At 39.0% G+C, this 19,358-nt stretch overlaps 1 protein-coding gene across 6 annotated transcripts in view; it reads left to right on the top strand.

The window, feature by feature from the left end:
• The first annotated feature begins 1,277 nt into the window (after positions 1-1,277).
• paqr5.S (progestin and adipoQ receptor family member V S homeolog) overlaps positions 1,278-19,358 on the top strand; it is a 32,928-nt gene continuing 14,847 nt past the window's right edge. The window contains exons 1-3 of one of the 6 annotated variants that reach the window (XM_041588182.1): positions 1,278-1,408; positions 12,560-12,671; positions 12,765-12,892. The gene's annotated coding sequence lies outside the window, so the exon portion shown is untranslated. Of the gene's footprint in view, positions 1,409-8,550; positions 8,805-8,860; positions 9,257-12,559; positions 12,672-12,764; positions 12,893-18,988; positions 19,353-19,358 lie in introns of those variants that run through there. The other 5 variants (XM_041588180.1, XM_041588183.1, XM_041588184.1 and 2 more) reach the window with 5 other exon arrangements.

Here is a 19,358-nt window from a genome sequence, read left to right as displayed (position 1 = left end):
ACATTACAGGTGGCAGTCCTACTTCCAGAATCTTCATGTTGCAGCTCCACAAGAAATCATCAGATTTGGGAAATACCAACAAACTCCCATAGCCACTTAACATAAAGGGCCAGGATGGAGATCATGTGGGTGCCTCTGCAGGCAGGGAGATCTCCATATGACCCACTATGATGAAGGGGCACTCGCCCAAATGGAGCAATATGGATGGTAAATAACTCCTGTGGTCGACTCCTATGAGCACATGTGTGAGTACAGCCTTATTTAAATGCATTTCTTGCTGCGCTCCTCTGTGGTTGAATGCATTAAAACTGACTGCAGGGGAACAGAGCAAGAAACACTTGTGTGTATGAGCCCTATGGGTATAACGCCAGCATTTTCCTCAGACAGTCGCGTCGGAGGGAACATTTTACATGTAGTTTGTACATCAGATTCTTGTTGTATAAGTCCCATTATAATTTGACCCACAACTTGTCGAATGTGTCTTGATCTGACACCATCCTACAAAATCGTTTGTGGAGCTTAGACTTAAGGGTGGCCATTTAGTAGGGATGCACCGAATCCAGGATTCGGCCTTTTTCAGCAGGATTCAGATTCAACCGAATCCTTCTTCCCGGCCGAACCAAATCCGAATATAATTTGCATATGCAAATTAGGGGTGGGGAGGGAAATTGCGTGACTTTTTGTCACAAAACAAGGACGTCTAAGGTGTTTTTCCCTTCCCCGCCCAAATTTGCATATGCAAATTAGGATTCAGGTTCAATATTCGGTCGAATCTTTCACAAAGGATTCGGGGGTTCGGCCGAATCCAAAATAGTGGATTCTGTGCATCCCTACCATTTAGCAACTAATCGGACCATTCTGGGAGCCTCAGGAGTCGAATATATGGTCAAATAATGGGCAGATATTATCAGCAGGACCACATTGATGCAGGCCTTGTCCCAATGGGTCCCCTTAAGCCTGAAGTATTATTTATTTCAATGCTGCATGGAATGACTCTGATTGATTTAAAGGACTCCATAACACCATCAACAACTGATTATAAAAAAAAAAGGCAAAAAGCAAAATGTTATTTTCCTATAATGTATCCCTTTTGTTTTAAAATGTTGATATTTCTGCAGTCATTGGTTACAATCCTTTGCATACACTTTGTCATTTTCAAATTGAAGAATACATGCTGAAACCACACGAATTAGTGAAAACCTTATGTGATATTTTTACACAGCTTTCGTTACACACCTCAAGAGTCAGGCTTTCTAGATTAAGAGAACCAGGGTAGGATACGCCCTCTGAACTGAAGCAAAACATGCGGACATTTTCTCTCACTCCTTGAAGGAACGAGGCAAACCAGGAAGTCGTGTCAGCTGATAAGATGGAGGAGGAGGTACCCATGGTGCCTTTCAGTTTCCAGGTAGATACTTACAACCCCAAGGGTATTATTTCATAAAATGTACTAACCTTCTAGTTTTCTGTCTTTTCTTCAATGAATTCCACACACATACACAGCAAGTTGTCAGTTTCTCCCACTCAAATCTCCCTGAAGATTTCAGGTGTGTAATGGCTGCTCTCACATTTGCACTTGACTGACATCTCCCCACCAACTAGTGGGCTCAGTAACTTGGGAGCAGAGCTGCTTATTATCAAAGTGATTTATCACCAGCAGCACACAAATGTGAGGAAAAAAGCACGTTAGCCCTGCCTGTTGCACTGGTCCTAAAAATGCTTTAAAACTGAATAACAGGTTTATGGGCCTCTTGGTGATATCACCACAGAAATATGGAAAAGCCTACAAAATATTATTGGGTTAAATCAGACTTCAACGTCCCAGGCAGTGCTTCATAATACACACTATTCATATTTACCATGTTTTCCTATAGGATTCAAGTTTTTATTTTCTTTTATTTAATTGCTGTTCCTTTAATCATGATTTCTACAAGAAAAAGTACTTTCTGCCGTGTAAAAAAAATACTTTAAAATCAACACACTACAGGGTGATTACTAAACCAGACAGATGCGAGCTGCGTCCCCGTAATATCTGTCTCAGCTAATTAGCAATCAACAGCCGCAGCATGTGGCAGCTCCACAGGAGCACGACAGGTAATTTATATTTAAATGGATTTATTTATGCCAATAGATCCATTTTGAGAACCTGCCGCTCTTTCAGTCACCAAACTGACCCATAAAAAGGGAAAACAGAGCATATTACTTCCAGTTATATTACTTAAAGTGATACTGCTGTCAGTATTTATTTAAATCTGAGATGTGTATTGTAGTTTAAAGCAGTACGATACTGAATACAAGAAGCTTTACATTACTTCTTGAACAGTTACTGCCATGTTTTTGTACATGCATCGAGCGGAATTGATTTTGTAACTATTGTCTTTTTGGCTAAAAACAGCAGTGCTGTGATACTTTATGGCAGGGATTACAGATTTACGGCTCTTGCACATGAGTGTTTCTTGCTCCATTCTCCTGCTGTCAATTTTAATGCATTCAACCGCAGTGGAGCGCAGCAAGAGATGCTATTCTTTTCAATGAGCTCACAGGCACTCGTAAGAGCCGAACGCAGGTGGAACGCAAAATCCTTGCTTCCACCTGCGTACGCCGCTTATTAGTATGTGTGAGTACAGCCTTATTTAAATGAATGGAATGCATTTCTTGCTGCGCTCCCCTGTGGTTGAATGCATTAAAACTGATTGCAGGGGAACGGAACAAGAATCACTTGTGTGTGTAAGAGCCCTAAGGATAAAACTCCAGCATTTGCATCTGACAGTTGCATCGAAGGGATATTTTTACATGTAGTTTACGCATCAGATTTTTGTATCGGTCCCATTAAAATTTGACCCATGACTTGTCGGATGTGTTTTGTGGATCCGACACCATTGTACAAAAGAACTCGTGGAGTTTAACCTTAAGGGTGGCCAGTTACCAATGTATCAGCCCATTTTGGGGGCCTCAGGAGTCGATATATGGTCAAAAATTGGACAGATATTATCAGCAGGACCACGTTGATGCAGACCTTGTCAAAATGGGTCCCCTTAGGCCTGAAGTATAGTCTGATTTTTGCACTGGGTCAACTATTGCCAATTTGGCCACCCAAAAGTCTGGGTTGCCACATGCTTGTGTGCAACTGTAAGCCAAAATCAGGGCCAGTGTCCCATGAGACACAGCTTTGGTTATCCTTTATCTGAAAGGCTCAATTAATTCAATGCTGCATGGAATGACTCTGGTTGATTTAGGGTAGAACTACACGAGCGCTTTTACCTGCAATAGCATCCGTTCTGATGCACTTAGATGATTCACAGGCGTCATGTCGGATGCGCCAAATCTAAGGTAAGTAATAGGAATGTCGGACGTGGTCATGTTGTGTCAGATGCACACAGCGACAACATCCAACATTCCTATTACTTACCTTAGATTCAGTGCGTCCGACGTGAGGCCTGCGATTCATTTCAGTGTGTCGGAACAGATCTAATCGCAGGTAAAAGCGCTTTTGTAGTTCTACCCTTAAAGGGCCCCATAACACCAAAATATGAATGGGTTTCATATTGTATCATTTTACCCTGCACTAGTCTTTAGTGATAATAACAAAAGGTCACTTTAAGGACCTGCTTTACACCTTCTTCTTATGACATGCAATTATAAGCATTATTGATCAATGCTTCTCATGGCATTCTGTAGTTAAATATCAGTATAAAAATCTCATGTGAGCTATGCTGTATCTAGCATAAAAACATTTTGCAGTTAATTCCATTTGTAGCTTGAGTTATACACAAAAATAGAAACATAGGCACACTCACTTCAATGCTTCTGCATAAATTGAGATCTCGGCAAATGTTTTGGGCTCAAGCTCTTTCATCAAGTGCTAGCACCCCAAAACATTTGCTGAGATCTCACCAGAAATAAAAAGAAAACACTTTGAATTTATGCGGAAGCATTGAAGTGAGTATGCCTATGTTTCTATTGTTGTGTATACTTTATGAAAGCTCTTATTTGCAGCAGAGATAACATTGAGCACCTCCTATCGATATCTATAAAATAATTTCTGTAAAATTATACAAAGGTTTTGACTTTTTGTAGCCTGAGTTAACCCATCCTGACACATGCACATGTTAATATTGTTAGTTGCTCTGTGCTATAAGCTGATGTATATTTCAGGGTAGCTCTCCAGCCAGCATTCACGTTGCTATGCACATGGCCCGAGGGGAGCACTTCTGCAATTTTTACATTGCATGAAATAATTCTAGTGTACACTTGGCAGTATGGGGACAGAACTTGAGATCCAGTGCATAGAAATATGAAATAAAAAGTTCATTTTTATGGGCTCATTATCAGCTACAGATGCCATCTGCTGTACAGAGAGAAAAGTACAGTTTGCAAGGCTCCAGTTTTTATTGGCATAGTGCCACTTGGTAAACATGGGCATGGCCTTTTTAAAGGAATGCTGACAGTCAGAACATACCAGAAGCTGTAAGTTTGCAGGGATGTGTGATATGTAGATATGCAGACAGACGTGCATATATTGCATTCTCCAGTGTCTGCAGGGGCTGTACAAAACTGCATACTCGGTGCCTGGCCAGGCAGAACTTGCCACTTTCACCCCAAATCTCAGATTAACATTTATACTTTCAATAAAAAATATTTGTCAGAATTAGTGTTGCCTGGTGAATGTGAAAACATTAACTGTTTCCAATCTGAGCTAAATAAGCTGTAATGCACGATGGCACTGAGTATTGTGGGTTTCCCCTTTAAAGGAACATATAACATATAGAGACTAGGTCAACATATTTTTATTATATGGCTATACCTCCCACCCCTGACTACTGATAATAGGGACTCCAGCTCCCCATCCCATTTACAAATTGGCATAATAATCCAGATGAATCTTGGCTACTTAGCAGTTAATTTAGAAGCAGTCTGCAGGGAAACAGTATATGCTCTTTAAAGGAACAGTAACACCAACAAATGAATGTGTTTTAACAGAATGAAAATATAATATACTGTTGCCCTGCTCTAGTAAAACTGCTTTGCTTAAAAAAAACACTACTATAGTTTATATAAACAAGCTGCTGTGTAGCCATGGGGGCAGCCATTCAAGCACAGGATACACAGTAGATAACTAATAAGTTCTGAAGAATCACATTGTATAATATAGAGCTTATCTGTTATCTACTAGGCATCCTGTGCTTAAATGGCTGCTCCCATGGCTACACAACCATATAGCCACTATAAACTATAGTTGTGTTTAGTTTGTGATTCAAATACACCAGTTCTACCCATTCAGGGCAACAGTACATTACATTGTCATTCCTTTAAAACACTTTCAGTTTTTGGTGTTACTGTTCCTTTAAGATGTAAATGCAAGTGTTAACTGACTGCAGATTGTTGGGGAAGAAAATGAACACAACCTTGTGTATAAAGAGTAGGTGAGACATATACAGTATCTGTCTAGATTAGTTAAAGATGCCACCTTCTCCCTTTAAAACTGGACACATTTAACCTATCCTGTATGATTAATTAACCAAATTAGCCATGTTAATAGAGGTTTATGTTTTAACTTGCAGTTGCCTGTGCTGGATTTGATGCATTCCACTATATAGCAAGCATACATTTACAACAAAAAAAAATAGTATATATTGTACAGGTATAGGATCTATTATTCGGAATGCTGAGGACCTGGGCTTTTCCGGATAAGGGATCTTTCCATAATTGATTTAGTTTAAACACTAAATAATACTAATAGGATTGTTTTGCCACCAGTATGGATTCATTCAGCTTAGTTACCATCAACTACAAACTATGATTTTTTTTATCACAGAGAAAAACAAAATGATTTTTAAAAATGAGAATTATTTTCTTAAAATGTATTCTGTGTGAGATGGACTTCTCCTAATTTGTAGCTTTCTGGATAAAGGATCCCATACCTGTATATAGTTAGTTCTGTTGTATTTTGGCATTGCTCTTTGCTCTGGCATTGCTCTTTGTCTGTTCTATTAGCAACATGTCTGCATGTTAATATATATATATATATATATATATATATATATATATATATATATATATATATATATATGTATGTGTGTGTGTATATATATATATATATATATATATATATATATATATGTGTGTGTGTGTCTTATTTCTTGCACAGCACCCCTCACCTACTCCTTATACACTAATCTCAGACCTCATACCTCTCACCTCCAATGATTTTTTTCTTATAAGACACAATATCCGTGTAAATGTCCATAAATGATAACATTGTCAATCTGAAGGGAAATATTTGCATACAAAACAATTTTCTAACTGCCCAGTTGCAATATCATATATAGTAGTAGATTACACATTTCCCTGCTGGTATTACAATCCCTGTTAAATACAATAAAATGACACAAACAGGTGCTTCTTCTACAGCACTCTGGGAGAGTTCAAAATTCAAATGCAAATGGGATCAGAACGGAGTGCCAACTCATTGACTTGCCTTACTTATAACTGGGCAATGCAAAAACACATACTTGGGAGACAGAAACATATTTTTGGCTTCTGGATGGATCCCTTGTTTTTCCAGAATATCCAACTGTACACTGCTCAGCCAATTTGGTAGACTGCCAGCAACAGGTTATCTCACTTTTGAGTATATATTCAGGGCCACCATCAAGGGTGTAATGGTGTACACTAGTTAGAGGCCCCTTTTGGTCCAAGAGCGGATGCAAAAAGATGCAAAAAATGTGGCAGCTGAATCGTAGGTGGGATTTTGGTCGAAAAGAAGTATACAATGTGTGTGTGCAGTCATTTGTTTTTCATTGGAGCCCAATTCTGCTCGTTGGCAGGACCCTTCACCCAGAGAGCCCCATGACTGGTGGATTAAGAATTTGGTTCCCTTTAGTAGTATTGTGGCCCTTTCTCAAAGGGTTAAAGGACAGATTTCCAGAAGAGATTTCTGCAGCTCTATTCTCACTTCAGTAGAAGATGTTGAATTGTTATCTGCTTTTGCCTTTGAAAAATAAGTCTGAAAACCAGTGGCTGGCAGTCTACCATGATGGCAGGGCAGTCGACAACAGCATATGCTGGAACAACAAAGATTTTTGTTAATCTAAGGGAAAGTTTAAAAAAACATCTTAATAAGCTGCTGTGATTGCTGCAAAAAGGGGAAATGAATCCTTCTGCCACTCCACAATAGCACAGTAGACTGTACTAAATATTGGGGTTTTACACAAGCTAAAGTAGTATCCAACCATCTCTTGCAACTTTCTATTGTATATAGTTTAGAAACAGGCCCTCTCAATACCTCTATACCAGAAGCAGTAATTTATACATTTAAAAAAACTTTCATTAGGACCTAGAAATAGCCTAATGCCTTTTGTGCCTATTGGATCACTCAATCATAGGCTCATTTCATGTTACCAATTGACGTGCAGTAAGGTTTAAACTACATCTGGCCAGTTTAATTTTAATATCAATTACATTATTTTTGGACATGAACATTTACATCTGACCAGTGTCATTTTACTAGGGCCAGCAAAAGGCTGCCCCTTGTTACTTTTATTGCAGAGTGCAACTGCGCTAGCAATTCTGACCCCCTACCCTCTCCATGGCTGGCAAATTGGATATGGCACCCATGCACCTGACTTGTAAGATGTGAAGTGTTCCATCAAAAGCTTCCATGTTCATCCTGTAAGCTGGCACTGTACATCGATCTGGACCCCCACAGGGACTTCTATACTCACAGTCTTTGCCTTTAAACCACCAGTAGCTGTAAGCAGAATGCTGGTTGTTGTAGTCGAACAAGGGGTTGTTTACCTTTAACTTTTAGTATGATGTAGAGAGGGATATTCTGAGACAATTTGCAATTGTTTTTTATTTTTTGTTATTTGTTTTTTTTGAGTTATTTATCTTTTTATTCTGCAGCTCTCCAGTTTGCAATATCGACAATCTGGTAGCTAGGGACCAGATTCCCCTAGCAACCATGCATTGATGTGAATAAGAGACTGGAATATGAACAGTAGAGGGCCTGAATAGGAAGACGAGTAACAAAAAGTAGCTATAACAATAAATGTGTAGCCTTACAGAGCATTTGTTTTTTAGATGCGGTCAGTGACCCCCATTTGAAAGCCGGAAAGAGTCAGAAGAAGAGGAAAATAATGAATAAACGATACCGAATAAAAAAAATTAAGACCAATTGAAAAGTTGCTTAAAATTAGCCATTCTATAACATTCTAAAAGGTGAACCAGTAGGTTGCATATGCTTCATCTAGTGTATAAATCTACCTACTACACATATCAGAAATTAATCCACATTCCTGTGTTTGTGTGTGTGTGTGTATATATATATATAAATATAATCTGAGGGATATTTCTCAGAACTAGACAAACAGCAGCCAGTGTATCTTATACAGATGTAAGTGCTCCATATTAAGAATGTCTAACATATTTGGAATAACAACCAACAAGACCCACCCTAGTAAGGTACCATTGCATCTCTGCCTTTGTTAATTCCACTGAGTCACCGTGGGCCAGTTCAGTACGTTCCCTTGTCTCCCCACAAACCTGTCTGACAAGTCCTTAGTGTTTGGGGCAACAGAAAAAAAAAACTAACACTTGAGAAGGAGGGAAGAGAAGCAGAAAGAAAGTCTGCAAGCAAGAAAGGAGTAGCAAGAAGGGGGAAACTCTCTCTAGTAGTGACTGTGTAACCAAGGTAAACAGCAGAGAATGAATGGACTGAGAGTGCATGCGAGCGATTGCTAAGGGAGTAAGAAAAGAGTAGTGTGTGTATAGTCTGCCTCCATACACATTGCATTCCAGTGCAGGTAAGTGTCCAGGTGTGTTTATGGGGAAGGTGTGTGGCATGTTGCAAGTTGTGTAATAGGGATATAAAGGTGGTGTGCATTTAATGTGCAGTTTTTGTGGCTGAATACAATGTCAGTAAATCAGTCACCTCCTTATCTAAACCCTTTCTTCCTCAGATTTCGGACTCTCTGGGTGCTAGTTTGGGTTCTGTTCTCTCGTGTTATACTTTAACTAACCCTTCCCCTGCTGGTTATATATTAATCCCTGAAATATAACTCCAGATTTAAGTCCTCTCTGCACTTGACATTGAATCACACACATGAGTCTGTGCAGGAGAAGCAATTCAAAAAACACCGGGCTATACAGGCATTTTAGCCCTGTATTAGATCAACAGTTGCCCCCAGGTGGGGGGATTCTGGAACCAGCACAGATCAATCAGATGGAGAGAAGCAGAATAGATGTCTAAGCACAGGTATGAAATGGGAAACAGTGGTCTCAAGGCAACCTACAGCATTGCTATTGCTAAACTGAGGCACTCTATATGTTGTTGAATTAAAACATTTTTAAGTAAAGTCTGATCATGTGTGTTTAATAGTGAGACAGACTCGATAGTTATAGTGCATGGACTTAAAGTGATACTGACACTAAAAAACATCTTTTAAAAATATGAATGTACATTATAAGTTACCTATTGGTCATGCTGATCGTTTTTTGCTGAGAGGTTTGTTTTTGTAAGTAATTTGTTAGTTGAAGTTCCTAAACCTGACTGTCCCATCTCAGCCAGTCAGTTAGAGATTCTGATGTTAACGGACTCCTGCTGCACAAATATGGCAGCCCCCTCATAGGCGATCACAAGGAGTCAGATAAGTAATGTAAAAGCATTGGGCAAATACTTTATGGTAAAATTATAAGAAGCATGCAAAGTCAATTTTATGGTAGATGTAAAAAAAGGTTCAATTTCTGGTGTCAGTATCTCTTTAAAGTGGAAGGATCACTTTTTTTCTTGGGAGTGGTTGTCATTGTATTGCATTTTAAATCGGTGTTTGGCCTGCAGCTTATCCTGAGGTGGTGGAGCAAGTTGCTGTAAGGGATGTAAGGGATTTGCCTCTAGCAACAGGTGAAAAGTGGTTTTACTAGTCACTCAGCAAAAACAAAAATCACTTAACCTGAGCCTCTAGAAGAAATGGCAAACCTGCCAGTTAGAAGAGATCACTACATGCATGTACAACTTGTCTTTAAAGGTCTTTGTAAAAATAGAAGGTCTGTTGGAGTCTCTTTGTAGGACTGTCACTTTAAAGCACAGGGTTTTACTCGTTTGTTCATGTTTGCTAAAAGCCCCCATAGTGTAAAACAAAATAATACATGTGAAAGAAATATCATATAAACTCCCCTATGACTCCAGCAGCATCCCACAGTTAAAAATAAGCATCGGTCCTTTATTTATCTTGGAAACCCACAAGCCCTGGATCAGGCCATCTAAAATACCAGATCCTCATTTGGGGACCCCGAAACTTTTAACTTTTTTCACCAGATTGCGGAGCAAACATATGCATAACTGGTTAAAGATCAAACAATTAGATCATAAGCTCTATGGGGCAAGGTCTTCTAACATCTGTATTTTTGTATTTTATTGTAATATAATTGCTCAGGAAGATACACAGGAACACTATATATATAAAGCTATATATACATATATGCTAAAGGATAGCAATACAAGTTGGACACTACAGATGGGGAATCAATAAAAATTACACTGTGCACTAAAAGTATTTTGTTATTAGAAAATGTTACCTGGAAACTAGTCAGGACCTCTCAGATGTGGTTATTTCTCTTATAAACCAGCCCTCTTCTTACAGAATAATATAGGAAGAGGTTGTCTTTGCTGATGCTGTATTTGCCACCTTTCTAAACACTAGTGGCCATGGTCTATGGTAAAGACAAGCAATATGGCAGCACAAATTGTCATAAACATACATAACGAAAATAACTGCCAGCTACTGTTAATAATCTGAATAAAGCTAGTTTGTAAACAGCCTGTTGCCCCATTAATATGAACTTACTGCAATTACAAAATGTCCATATACCCTTCTACCAATTAATTCAGGAAAGAAAACTCTCCTTTGCAAAATTCCTTCCACTGACGAAACACATTTTCTGAGGTCTAAGTACGGAGACACACGTGGCAATTTGTTGCTGTGACTTTTAGATCAACTTCTAGAAAGGCAACTTGTGCAACCTGTGACTGATAAGTTGCTGCAATCAGTCGCCGCAATCATGGTTTTGTAACAGCCGCGGCAAGAAATTCCCACGTGTGTCTTCACTCTTATCTAATGACAGGGCAGAAATTTGTCTCTGCCTCACAATGTTGGGAATATAAAATATATGAAAAGTTGTGATGTTGATGGTATCAATGAGCCAATGCGGCCCTCGATCTGAAAGATTAAGCTTGCCTGATCAATGTCTCGTCAATTTTTGCCCAGATATCAATCGAGGAGGCCTGTTGAAGGGACCCATACATGGGCAGATAAGCCGCCGGATTGGTCTAAAGGACCTGAATTGGCAGTTAAAGCATCCATAGCTGTTGTAAACACATTTTAAAATCTCAACTGTCATTCAAATATTACCTGCCCCGCCTCTATTCCATTCAGCACTTCCTACTAGATTTCACTACACTCCCCACATTCCCCCCATTCTCTTAACCATTTAATTGTGTAACCAGTGCATGCGGTGGAGATCAGGTCCCCAGTTCTGGTGCACAAACAAGATTATGAGATGATACAAGGCTTGCCTTAATAACAGTGTCCACAAAATGGCTCCTACCTACTTGTTATAATTAGGACATCCCAGACTGAAGGAAACACAATTCAAATATTTTATACAGTGTAATTAAAGTTCATTTTGCTTGACAAATGTGATAGAATGGGATTTGGAGTTTTTTTTTTTTGGTTGACGGGTCCCCTTTAAGTCTCACAGTATAATGCAATGCCTCCTTCACTTTGTTCCATTATGATGTTCTAGATTCTGGGAACTGAAGTCCCTCTGCTTTCCAGAAAATTGGTGCACATACACAACTCACTATGGTAGTGTGGTACAGCTGAAACTACTGGCAAAATCCCTGTCTGATGAAGCAAATCACACTGAGCAGGGTCTTTCTATTGCTGGAATAGATGAGTTCCAGTAATGACCATAGTAACCCTAGTTATTTTGCAGCAATAAACCCACAGTGCATTATACTTGAATCAAGTAGTCTTGTTTACCCCTGACCCTCCATATCTGCAAATTCACAAGCAAAGCTTTATATCCAGCTATTAGAGTGGTTCTGTCAATTGCCATTTTGTTTATACCCCTTGTACCATTTTAAGGGGATGGTAATATTATAAATTTGCTCAACAATTTGCTGATTTATGACAAGTGTCCCCCTGTGAAAACCACTGCCCAACCCTGTGCTAGGGTATTGGTTGAGTTTTGTGACCCTTATCACATGAAATGTATTTTCACAATGCTTCTGTATCTGTCACCTGACCATTCAGCAAATGGCGGTGAAGGAGAAATAGATAGATGCATGGAGGGAAAGAAGCAAAGGCTTCCATTCACTTTATACTGTGGTTTATCAAGGGCTATGTATGTGAGCTATGTGTGTTATACAGCAGTCAAATGCTATTTACAAGGATAATTAATAAACAATTAGTACTGGCCAAAAAGGGTGGCTCTATCTTAACCGACAAGCAACACAGAAATTAGTTTTAATACAAATATATGACTCTTGTGTTTTCAGAAAGAGCCTATTGGTGCATCAAGCAAAGGCAATACACAAAACTGGACTCCGAACTAGCACCATGCTGAGTTGGAAATTACCTCGATTACTGACCATCCAACAAATACCCAAAGTAGGTGTCATGTAACGTTTTTGGGACTAACAGACCCAAAGTTACCCTCTCTCCTGTCAAATGTCTTTTACTATCTAATGTCTTTTCATTAAGGTGTTTCACGAAGACAGCATCCTCTGTGGGTATCGCTCACCATGTAGCTCAGCTAAAACTTGTATTCTGAGCCTCTTCCAAATGACCAATGAAACCCTTAATATCTGGACCCATTTCATACCGACCTGGTAAGGATCCAGATTCAGATTATTGCTATTGCACTGCACGGTCCCACCACCCCTAATACACTAAACCAGTGATTAATATTCTTGCCTTACTGTCTCTAGGTACTTCCTATGGAGGATGTTGTCCTTCTTGTACTCAGGTTTTTGGGATGACCCCTTCTTGTGGCCTCTTTTAGTATACCAGCTTTCCTGCTGTATCTATCCTTTGGCATCTACTTGTGCTCACACATTCAGTGTTATGTCAACCAAGGCTCGACACATCTGCTTCTTCTGCAGCCTTATTTAAATGAATGGAATGCATTTCTTGCTGCGCTCCCCTGTGGTTGAATGCATTAAAACTGATTGCAGGGGAACGGAACAAGAATCACTTGTGTGTGTAAGAGCCCTAAGGATAAAACTCCAGCATTTGCATCTGACAGTTGCATCGAAGGGATATTTTTACATGTAGTTTACGCATCAGATTTTTGTATCGGTCCCATTAAAATTTGACCCATGACTTGTCGGATGTGTTTTGTGGATCCGACACCATTGTACAAAAGAACTCGTGGAGTTTAACCTTAAGGGTGGCCAGTTACCAATGTATCAGCCCATTTTGGGGGCCTCAGGAGTCGATATATGGTCAAAAATTGGACAGATATTATCAGCAGGACCACGTTGATGCAGACCTTGTCAAAATGGGTCCCCTTAGGCCTGAAGTATAGTCTGATTTTTGCACTGGGTCAACTATTGCCAATTTGGCCACCCAAAAGTCTGGGTTGCCACATGCTTGTGTGCAACTGTAAGCCAAAATCAGGGCCAGTGTCCCATGAGACACAGCTTTGGTTATCCTTTATCTGAAAGGCTCAATTAATTCAATGCTGCATGGAATGACCCTGGTTGATTTAGGGTAGAACTACACAAGCGCTTTTACCTGCAATAGCATCCGTTCTGATGCACTTAGATGATTCACAGGCGTCATGTCGGATGCACCAAATCTAAGGTAAGTAATAGGAATGTCGGACGTGGTCATGTTGTCATGTTGTGTCAGATGCACACAGCGACAACATCCGACATTCCTATTACTTACCTTAGATTCAGTGCGTCCGACGTGAGGCCTGCGATTCATTTCAGTGTGTCGGAACAGATCTAATTGCAGGTAAAAGCGCTTTTGTAGTTCTACCCTTAAAGGGCCCCATAACACCAAAATATGAATGGGTTTCATATTGTATCATTTTACCCTGCACTAGTCTTTAGTGATAATAACAAAAGGTCACTTTAAGGACCTGCTTTACACCTTCTTCTTATGACATGCAATTATAAGCATTATTGATCAATGCTTCTCATGGCATTCTGTAGTTAAATATCAGTATAAAAATCTCATGTGAGCTATGCTGTATCTAGCATAAAAACATTTTGCAGTTAATTCCATTTGTAGCTTGAGTTATACACAAAAATAGAAACATAGGCACACTCACTTCAATGCTTCTGCATAAATTGAGATCTCGGCAAATGTTTTGGGCTCAAGCTCTTTCATCAAGTGCTAGCACCCCAAAACATTTGCTGAGATCTCACCAGAAATAAAAAGAAAACACTTTGAATTTATGCGGAAGCATTGAAGTGAGTATGCCTATGTTTCTATTGTTGTGTATACTTTATGAAAGCTCTTATTTGCAGCAGAGATAACATTGAGCACCTCCTATCGATATCTATAAAATAATTTCTGTAAAATTATACAAAGGTTTTGACTTTTTGTAGCCTGAGTTAACCCATCCTGACACATGCACATGTTAATATTGCTAGTGGCTCTGTGCTATAAGCTGATGTATATTTCAGGGTAGCTCTACAGCCAGCATTCACGTTGCTATGCACATGGCCCGAGGGGAGCACTTCTGCAATTTTTACATTGCATGAAATAATTCTAGTGTACACTTGGCAGTATGGGGACAGAACTTGAGATCCAGTGCATAGAAATATGAAATAAAAAGTTCATTTTTATGGGCTCATTATCAGCTACAGATGCCATCTGCTGTACAGAGAGAAAAGTACAGTTTGCAAGGCTCCAGTTTTTATTGGCATAGTGCCACTTGGTAAATATGGGCATGGCCTTTTTAAAGGAATGCTGACAGTCAGAACATACCAGAAGCTGTAAGTTTGCAGGGATGTGTGATATGTAGATATGCAGACAGACGTGCATATATTGCATTCTCCAGTGTCTGCAGGGTCTGTACAGAACTGCATACTCGGTGCCTGGCCAGGCAGAACTTGCCACTTTCACCCCAAATCTCAGATTAACATTTATACTTTCAATAAAAAATATTTGTCAGAATTAGTGTTGCCTGGTGAATGTGAAAACATTAACTGTATCCAATCTGAGCTAAATAAGCTGTAATGCACGATGGCACTGAGTATTGTGGGTTTCCCCTTTAAAGGAACATATAACATATAGAGACTAGGTCAACATATTTTTATTATATGGCTATACCTCCCACCCCTGACTACTGATAATAGGGACTCCAGCTCCCCATCCCATTTACAAATTGGCATAATAATCCAGATGAATCTTGGCTATTTAGCAGTTAATTTAGAAGCAGTCTGCAGGGAAACAGTATATGCTCTTTAAAGGAACAGTAACACCAACAAATGAATGTGTTTTAACAGAATGAAAATATAATATACTGTTGCCCTGCTCTAGTAAAACTGCTTTGCTTAAAAAAAACACTACTATAGTTTATATAAACAAGCTGCTGTGTAGCCATGGGGGCAGCCATTCAAGCACAGGATACACAGTAGATAACTAATAAGTTCTGAAGAATCACATTGTATAATATAGAGCTTATCTGTTATCTACTAGGCATCCTGTGCTTAAATGGCTGCTCCCATGGCTACACAACCATATAGCCACTATAAACTATAGTTGTGTTTAGTTTGTGATTCAAATACACCAGTTCTACCCATTCAGGGCAACAGTACATTACATTGTCATTCCTTTAAAACACTTTCAGTTTTTGGTGTTACTGTTCCTTTAAGATGTAAATGCAAGTGTTAACTGACTGCAGATTGTTGGGGAAGAAAATGAACACACCCTTGTGTATAAAGAGTAGGTGAGACATATACAGTATCTGTCTAGATTAGTTAAAGATGCCACCTTCTCCCTTTAAAACTGGACACATTTAACCTATCCTGTATGATTAATTAACCAAATTAGCCATGTTAATAGAGGTTTATGTTTTAACTTGCAGTTGCCTGTGCTGGATTTGATGCATTCCACTATATAGCAAACATACATTTACAACAAAAAAAATAGTATATATTGTACAGGTATAGGATCTATTATTCGGAATGCTGAGGACCTGGGCTTTTCCGGATAAGGGATCTTTCCATAATTGATTTAGTTTAAACACTAAATAATACTAATAGGATTGTTTTGCCACCAGTATGGATTCATTCAGCTTAGTTACCATCAACTACAAACTATGATTTTTTTTATCACAGAGAAAAACAAAATGATTTTTAAAAGTGAGAATTATTTTCTTAAAATGTATTCTGTGTGAGATGGACTTCTCCTAATTTGTAGCTTTCTGGATAAAGGATCCCATACCTGTATATAGTTAATTCTGTTGTATTTTGGCATTGCTCTTTGCTCTGGCATTGCTCTTTGTCTGTTCTATTAGCAACATGTCTGCATGTTAATATATATATATATATATATATAATATATATATATATATATATATATATATATATATATATATATATATATATATATATATATATATATATAGCAATGCAGGATGACGGCACACCAACACAAACGTTTTAAAGATAAAAAGGATGTTTGTTGGACTGATATGCTTATCGAATTTTTTCCAGACTGGCACCCAAGTTTACATTTTGCTTAGGGTGTGCGTCCCTTATTTTCTCTCTCGTCTTATCTCTTGCTGTTGCACAGCACCCCTCACCTACTCCTTATACACTAATCTCATACCTCTCACCTCCAATGATTTTTTTTCTTATAAGAGACAATATCCGTGTGAATGTCCATAAATGATAACATTGTCAATCTGAAGGGAAATATTTGCATACAAAACAATTTTCTAACTGCCCAGTTGCAATATCATATATAGTAGTAGATTACACATTTCCCTGCTGGTATTACAATCCCTGTTAAATACAATAAAATGACACAAACAGGTGCTTATTCTACAGCACTCTGGGAGAGTTCAAAATTCAAATGCAAATGGGATCAGAACGGAGTGCCAACTCATTGACTTGCCTTACTTATAACTGGGCAATGCAAAAACACATACTTGGGAGACAGAAACATATTTTTGGCTTCTGGATGGATCCCTTGTTTTTCCAGAATATCCAACTGTACACTGCTCAGCCAATTTGGTAGCCTGCCAGCAACAGGTTATCTCACTTTTGAGTATATATTCAGGGCCACCATCAAGGGTGTAATGGTGTACACTAGTTAGAGGCCCCTTTTGGTCCAAGAGCGGATGCAAAAAGATGCAAAAAATGTGGCAGCTGAATCGTAGGTGGGATTTTGGTCGAAAAGAAGTATACAATGTGTGTGTGCAGTCATTTGTTTTTCATTGGAGCCCAATTCTGCTCGTTGGCAGGACCCTTCACCCAGAGAGCCCCATGACTGGTGGATTAAGAATTTGGTTCCCTTTAGTAGTATTGTGGCCCTTTATCAAAGGGTTAAAGGACAGATTTCCAGAAGAGATTTCTGCAGCTCTCTTCTCACTTCAGTAGAAGATGTTGAATTGTTATCTGCTTTTGCCTTTGAAAAATAAGTCTGAAAACCAGTGGCTGGCAGTCTACCATGATGGCAGGGCAGTCGACAACAGCATATGCTGGAACAACAAAGGTTTTTGTTAATCTAAGGGAAAGTTTAAAAAAACATCTTAATAAGCTGCTGTGATTGCTGCAAAAAGGGGAAATGAATCCTTCTGCCACTCCACAATAGCACAGTAGACTGTACTAAATCTTGGGGTTTTACACAAGCTAAAGTAGTATCCAACCATCTCTTGCAACTTTCTATTGTATATAGTTTAGAAACAGGCCCTCTCAATACCTCTATACCAGAAGCAGTAATTTATACATTTAAAAAAACTTTCATTAGGACCTAGAAATAGCCTAATGCCTTTTGTGCCTATTGGATCACTCAATCATAGGCTCATTTCATGTTACCAATTGACGTGCAGTAAGGTTTAAACTACATCTGGCCAGTTTAATTTTAATATCAATTACATTATTTTTGGACATGAACATTTACATCTGACCAGTGTCATTTTACTAGGGCCAGCAAAAGGCTGCCCCTTGTTACTTTTATTGCAGAGTGCAACTGCGCTAGCAATTCTGACCCCCTACCCTCTCCATGGCTGGCAAATTGGATATGGCACCCATGCACCTGACTTGTAAGATGTGAAGTGTTCCATCAAAAGCTTCCATGTTCATCCTGTAAGCTGGCACTGTACATCGATCTGGACCCCCACAGGGACTTCTATACTCACAGTCTTTGCCTTTAAACCACCAGTAGCTGTAAGCAGAATGCTGGTTGTTGTAGTCGAACAAGGGGTTGTTTACCTTTAACTTTTAGTATGATGTAGAGAGGGATATTCTGAGACAATTTGCAATTGTTTTTTATTTTTTGTTATTTGTTTTTTTTGAGTTATTTATCTTTTTATTCTGCAGCTCTCCAGTTTGCAATATCGACAATCTGGTAGCTAGGGGCCAGATTCCCCTAGCAACCATGCATTGATGTGAATAAGAGACTGGAATATGAACAGTAGAGGGCCTGAATAGGAAGACGAGTAACAAAAAGTAGCTATAACAATAAATGTGTAGCCTTACAGAGCATTTGTTTTTTAGATGCGGTCAGTGACCCCCATTTGAAAGCCGGAAAGAGTCAGAAGAAGAGGAAAATAATGAATAAACGATACCGAATAAAAAAAATTAAGACCAATTGAAAAGTTGCTTAAAATTAGCCATTCTATAACATTCTAAAAGGTGAACCAGTAGGTTGCATATGCTTCATCTACTGTATAAATCTACCAACTACACATATCAGAAATTAATCCACATTCCTGTGTATGTGTGTTTGTGTGTATATATATATAAATATAATCTGAGGGATATTTCTCAGAACTAGACAAACAGCAGCCAGTGTATCTTATACAGATGTAAGTGCTCCATATTAAGAATGTCTAACATATTTGGAATAACAACCAACAAGACCCACCCTAGTAAGGTACCATTGCATCTCTGCCTTTGTTAATTCCACTGAGTCACCGTGGGCCAGTTCAGTACGTTCCCTTGTCTCCCCACAAACCTGTCTGACAAGTCCTTAGTGTTTGGGGCAACAGAAAAAAAAACCAACACTTGAGAAGGAGGGAAGAGAAGCAGAAAGAAAGTCTGCAAGCAAGAAAGGAGTAGCAAGAAGGGGGAAACTCTCTCTAGTAGTGACTGTGTAACCAAGGTAAAC

The sequence above is a fragment of the Xenopus laevis genome, chromosome 3S, assembly GCF_017654675.1.
Source record: "Xenopus laevis strain J_2021 chromosome 3S, Xenopus_laevis_v10.1, whole genome shotgun sequence".
NCBI lineage: Eukaryota > Metazoa > Chordata > Amphibia > Anura > Pipidae > Xenopus > Xenopus laevis.
This window is presented reverse-complemented; position numbering and strand designations above follow the sequence as displayed.